We start from the raw sequence: 6,000 nt of genomic DNA, 5'->3' as shown, positions 1-6,000 counted from the left end.
GCTGGATCCTGACTAAACAGCACGCAAACGCATGTGAACGCTGGCGTGCTGATAGGCAGGATCCTGCTTGCTCTACTGAGCATGCCCAGAAGCCAGCCTCTGTGATCAGTCTATCTCCCCCTCTCTCTCCTCCCTCTCTCTCTGTCTCTCCCCCTCCCTCTCCCCCACCTGAGAGCTGCGGACACTCGTAACCAAGGTAAATATCGGTTAACCACTTATCTTAGTTACCCGATGTTTACGTTGGTAACGTGTGCAGGGAGCCCGGCTCCTAGCAGCTGCAGACGCTTGTAACCAAAGTAAATATCGGGTATCCAAGCAAGTATACCCGATGTTTACCTTGGTTACGAGCCTCGCAGCTGTCAGATGCCGGCTCCCAGTCTGGCACGTTTAGTTCCCCTCACTCCCGATCACATGACTCCAATGCCCGCCCCTAAACATCCAGTGACAGGATCCTGCAAAATAAGACATGCGTTTGCATGCATTTTTTGCTGTAAAAGCAGGATCCGCTTTTGCAGCAAAGAAACGTTCAGGACGCATGTTAAAAAGACGTAGTGTGAAAGCAGCCTAACTTAGTATTCCAGACAATTTTAGGATGGCAGAAAAAGTGTCAGCTCTTTGGGCAAATTAAATAGCGTGGCAAAAGTGGGCAGGAAGGTACAGTGGCCGTGTTCTGTGTGTACCAGGACAGTAAAGGAAGCCTCACTTTCTATCCCTCCTAATGATGAAATGCAGCAAAGAATTCCCAGAGTTTTCTATAAAAATAGCGTTGCAAAATGTGCATGAGGGTGTAATGCAGAGGTGCTAGAAATAGCTTGGCATCATTGGGGCACAAATGGAGTACAACAGCCACTTTTTTGGATGCCACTAACTGGCAGCATTTTTTGCTATTATTATAGCTTATTAAAAACAGAGCAGCAGGGTGTCATGCAGAGGTGTTAGAAATAGCTTGGCACTATTGGGGCACAAATGGAGTGCAGCAGCCACTTTTTGGATGCCACTAACTGGCAGCATTTTTTGCTATTATTATAGCTTATTAAAAACAGAGCAGCAGGGTGTCATTCAGAGGTGTTAGAAATAGCTTGGCACTATTGGGGCACAAATGGAGTACAACAGCCACTTTATGGATGCCACTAACTGGCAGCATTTTTTGCTATTATTATAGCTTATTAAAAACAGAGCAGGAGGGTGTCATGCACAGGTGCTAGAAATAGCTTGGCACCATTGGGGCACAAATGGAGTACAACAGCCACTTTTTGGATACCACTAACTGGCAGCATTTTTTGCTAATATTATAGCTTATTAAAAACAGAGCAGGAGGGTGTAATGCAGAGGTGCTAGAGCTTGGCACCAGTGGGGGCACAAATGGAGTACAACAGCCACTTTTTAAATGCCACTAACTGGCAGCATTTTTTGCTATTATTATAGCTTATTAAAAACAGAGCAGGAGGGTGTCATGCAGAGGTGCTAGAAATAGCTTGGCACCATTGGGGCACAAATGGAGTGCAGCAGCCACTTTTTGGATGTCACTAACTGGCAGCATTTTTTTGCTATTATTATAGCTTATTTAAAACAGAGCAGGAGGGTGTCATGCAGAGGTGCTGGAAATAGCTTGGCACTATTGGGGCACAAATGGAGTACAACAGCCACTTTTTGGATGCTACTAACTGGCAGCATTTTTTGCTAATATTATAGCTTATTAAAAACAGAGCAGGAAGGTGTCATGCAGAGGTGCTAGAAATAGCTTGGCACCATTGGGGCACAAATGGAGTACAACAGCCACTTTTTGGATGCCACTAAGTTTACTCAGTGTTTGCTAGTATAATGGCTTAGTAACAATGAGCTTGAGTGTGCAATGCAGAGGTGCTGCGAATAGATTTGCACTAGTGGGACACTAATGGAAGTCCAACAGCCACTTTTAGGATGCCACTAAGTTTACTCAGTGTTTGCTAGAATAATGGCTTAGTAACAATGAGTTTGAGTGTGCAATGCAGAGGTGCTGGAAATAGATTTGCACTAGTGGGACACTAATGGAAGTCCAACAGCCACTTTTAGGATGCCACTAAGTTTACTCAGTTATTGCTAGTATAATGGCTTAGTGACAATGAGCTTGAGTGTGCAATGCAGTGGTGCTGCAAATAGATTTGCACTAGTGGGACACTAATAGAAGTCGAACAGCCACTTTTAGGATGCCACTAAGTTTACTCAGTTTTTGCAAGTATAATGGCTTAGTAACAATGAGCTTGAGTGTGCAAAGGGCAGGAGGGTACAGTGGCAGGGTTGTGGGTCAGTGTACAGGAAAGGAAGCCTCCCTTTCTATCCCTCCTAATGGGGAAATGCAGCGAGGAAGTCCCTGACCTTAGCTACACAGATGCTGTTATCTGTAGCTGTTAAAATCTGTTTCCACGGACCTGACTGTCACCTATGGCTCTGTGCTTGCTGTTATTAGCCCTTACAAGGGCTAATAGAAACTTCTATCCCTATTCTGTATAGCGCTCTGTGTAGAGCGGACACAGCAGTATCGGAGACAGGAGCTGCGTGAGAGGTGACTGACACCCAGACGCAGAAGAGATAATGGCGTCATGTGACATGGACATCCTATCACACATACTTTTCCTTCTATGGCTAAAAGTCCACTTAGCTGTGTGTGTGTCTGGGATTGGCTGACATGCTGGCCCGCCCCACTACACGCGCGCTCTTAGAGAAGGAAGACAAGGAAAAAAAAAAAAATGGCGATCGCTACTATCCCAGCAGCAGTGATCTGAATGCGCTGTTCCCACACACTATACGCTGAAATTTCATAATAGTGTGAGTCACAGAGTGACTTACACTATTACAGCGGAAAGCCAGCTAGAAATTAGCTTGGCTTTTTGCTGCTAGAACTGTTCTCGAACGTAACTATAACTATCGAGATTTAGCAAAAAGCTCGACTTCTAGTTCGATCTAGAACACCCCCCAAAATCACTCGAACCGCAAACTGGCGATCCTCGAACCTCGAACCGCACTCAACTCTACCCACTAGTGCAAAGATATTTGCAGAACCTCTGCATTACACACTCAAGCTCATTGTTACTAAGCCATTATAATACCAAACAAAGAGGAAACTTAGCGGCATCCTAAAAGTGGCTGTTGGACTTCCATTAGTGTCCCATTAGTGCAAATCTATTTGCAGCACCTCTGCATTGCACACTCAAACTCATTTTTACTAAGCTATTATACTAGCAAACAGTGCTGCCATTTTAAGGGCCATAGTTTCATTGTCCGGGTTTTGTTATTGTTCTATATTCTGCTGTCAATAAGGGTAGACCACCGCTGCAATCTACACCACCTCTCAATTTTTATTACCACATTTTAAGTGGACAATCTTGTCGTTAGCAAAATGAGTGGCAAAATGACAGATGCTGGTGGAAAGGGGAACAGGCATGTTGGAAAAGGAAAAAAAGTTTGTGTCCATGGGGAAGGTGGCAAAGCTCCATTAACAACTGCTGAAGATAGGCTATCTTCCAGCAAAAGAAAGATGTCTACTACTTTCCGTGGACAATCGGATGTGCTCCCTTTTTTAAGAACACGAACAACTGGAACAAAGGTAGATGTTGCCCAAAAAAAGAAAATGTTGGAATGGATATCAAGTGGTCCAACAAGTGCCCTCTCTTCCACCTCAACTACCGCATCCAAAAATCACCAGTCCTCTGAGTTGTCATCCCAATCACACTTGCTTTCTCCCAGCTCTCAAGTCTCCATCCGCCCTGCACAGTATGGTGGAACAGAGATGGCTGAGTCTGCAGAGCTGTTCAGTCACACTATAGCCTGGGAATCAGAGGTCTCCTCCCAAGCTACAGTGAGTACAGACTAGGAAATTGTCTGCAGTGATGCCCAGAACCTTTGTGACTCAGATTCAGGCCGTGATGACAAAGTTTCTGAGCATAATGTTGCCCCTTATTCACAAACTCTAACACCTGTTGTAATAGACAATGAGGATGAGGACTGATGACGATGAGACTCAGATACCAGATTGGGATGACAACTTAAATATTCGTTCAGGGCAGGAAGAGGCTCCGTCTGAGGGGGAGGGGAGTGCAAACAGAACGTTTGATGAGGAACTTCTAGATCCCACTTACTGTCAACCCACAGTTAGGCACTTGAGGAGGTCAACAGAGGCTTTGGAGGAGGATGCTACTGACGACGAAGTTACCTTGCACCTTCCTAGACAGAGGGGGAGTACTGGTAGCAGATCTACAACTGCATCCTCAGCCACCACTCTGCGTCTGAGCACTAGTCGGGGTGGCTCAGCAGGTCGCATGCCCTCTATGCCTTGCCTAGCCTGGTCCTTTTTTGACATAGCAAAAGTTCGCCCAAATCATGTGATCTGTAAAATTTGTCGTGATTCTGTTAGTAGAGGGCAAAACCTCAGCAGTTTGACAACTTCTTCCATGAATCGTCACATGAATAAATATCATATGTCCCAGTGGGAAGCTCACCGTGCTGCAATGTGGCCTAGCGGAGCAGACCATCCACCGCCTAACCTTTCCAGTGCATCCGCGTGCTCTTCATCTTCTAGGATTGTGGGGACAGCTGTCACACCTGGTTTTCCACGCACAACTTCCACCACTGTTACCGCAACAGGCAGTTTGCTTGGTAGGTCGTCAGTTGGTTTGGAATGGGAAACAAGTGCGTGTGTACAGCTCTCTCAGACATCGATAGCACCAACGTTGGATGAAGGCAACATCATGTCTACACCTGCACTTTCCTCACAAAGCTGCATTTTTCCAGGGACACCCTACTCACCACCGTCTACACACAGCAGCCAGATGTCTGTCCCTCAGATGTGGACAAATAAAAGGCCATTTCCTGCGACCCATGACAAAGCTAAGAGGTTGGCTTTATCCCTCTGTAAGCTCTTGGCTACCAAAATGCTGCATTTCTGCCTGGTGAACACACAGGAATTTAGAGACCTTATGTTTGTCGCTGTGCCCCAGTACCAGATGCCCAGTCGCCACTACTTCTCTAAGAAAGGTGTGCCTGAACTACACCAGCATATCGCACACAACATCACCGCTTCCTTGAGAAACTCTGTGTGTGAACGGGTGCATTTTACCACAGATACTTGGACCAGTAAGCATGGACAGGGACATTACATGTCGCTGACTGGGCACTGAGTAACTATGGTGATAGATGGTGAAGAATCTGCTGAACAAGTCTTGCCGTCCCCAAGACTTGTGTGTCAATCTTCTGTCTGTCCAAGTTCCTCCACTGCTTCTGCCTCCTCAACCTCATCTGGGTCCTCCACCTCCGCCCCAAGCCTGCCTGGTCAGGCCACCAGCGTTGTAACTGCGCAGGAGGAATCACGCACCCCTCATTACTATGCTGGCAGCAGAGCGCAACGGCATCAGGCGGTCTTTGTCTTGAAATGTCTTGGAAATAAGAGTCACACAGCGCTGAGTTGTGGGCAGCTCTGGAGACTAAGTTTGGTAAATGGTTGTCTCCACTCAACCTGCAGCCTGGTAAGGCCGTGTGCGACAATGCTGCAAACCTGGGTGTGGCCCTTCACCTGGGCAAGGTGACACACGTGCCTTGTATGGCTCACGTGTTGAACCTTGTTGTCCAGCAATTTTTAACACACTGTCCCGGCCTAGATGGCCTTCTGAACAGAGAAAAAAAACTGTCTGCTCACTTCCACCGTTTAACTGCCACAGCTGAGCGACTTGCATCGCTCCAGAAGTCTTTCGGCCTGCCGGTTCATCTCCTGAAATGCGATGTGCCGACACGCTGGAATTCGACTCTCCACATGTTACAGCGACTGTGGCAGCACCGCCGAGCCATGGTGCAATACGTCATGACGTATAGCCTGGGCCACCAAGATGCAGAGGTGGGGCAGATCACCCTGATGGAGTGGTCTCAGATCAAGGACCTATGCACCCTTCTGCACAGTTTCGACATGGCGCCGAATATGTTTAGCGCTGACAATGCCATTCTCAGCATGACAATTCCAGTCATTTAAATGCT

Source organism: Anomaloglossus baeobatrachus, chromosome 8, assembly GCF_048569485.1.
Source record: "Anomaloglossus baeobatrachus isolate aAnoBae1 chromosome 8, aAnoBae1.hap1, whole genome shotgun sequence".
NCBI classification, from domain to species: Eukaryota; Metazoa; Chordata; class Amphibia; order Anura; family Aromobatidae; genus Anomaloglossus; species Anomaloglossus baeobatrachus.
The sequence above is the reverse complement of the archived record's forward strand: the minus strand, read 5'-3'. Positions refer to the sequence as shown.